Consider the following 365-nt stretch of genomic DNA (forward strand, 5'->3'; position numbering starts at 1 on the left):
AACTTCCTACAAAGAAGCAAGCCAAACGAAAGCAGAATCAGATATCCTTCATACCAATTCAAAATTTAAAACTTAAAAAGCGATTACTGTCAAGAGGCCTGAGGATTCTCCAGAAGAAGAAGGTCGAAGGAAAAGTGAAAACATCTTATTGAAAGGTGATTAAACTTTAATTACCGGTCTTGGTGGACGGCCAAAGCTAACTTCAGCCTCGCTCGAAGTTATAATTTGAATGCCTTTATTAACCGATTACGGCAACAAAAGGTAATTAAGTGTTTAAGCTGTTCAAGGCTATGATCGTTTTCCTGGTTATCTTGGTAAGGGTCTATTCAATACTAAAGTGATCGATAGTTTAGGATGGTTTTCTC

This window comes from Penaeus monodon, chromosome 31, assembly GCF_015228065.2.
Source record: "Penaeus monodon isolate SGIC_2016 chromosome 31, NSTDA_Pmon_1, whole genome shotgun sequence".
NCBI lineage: Eukaryota > Metazoa > Arthropoda > Malacostraca > Decapoda > Penaeidae > Penaeus > Penaeus monodon.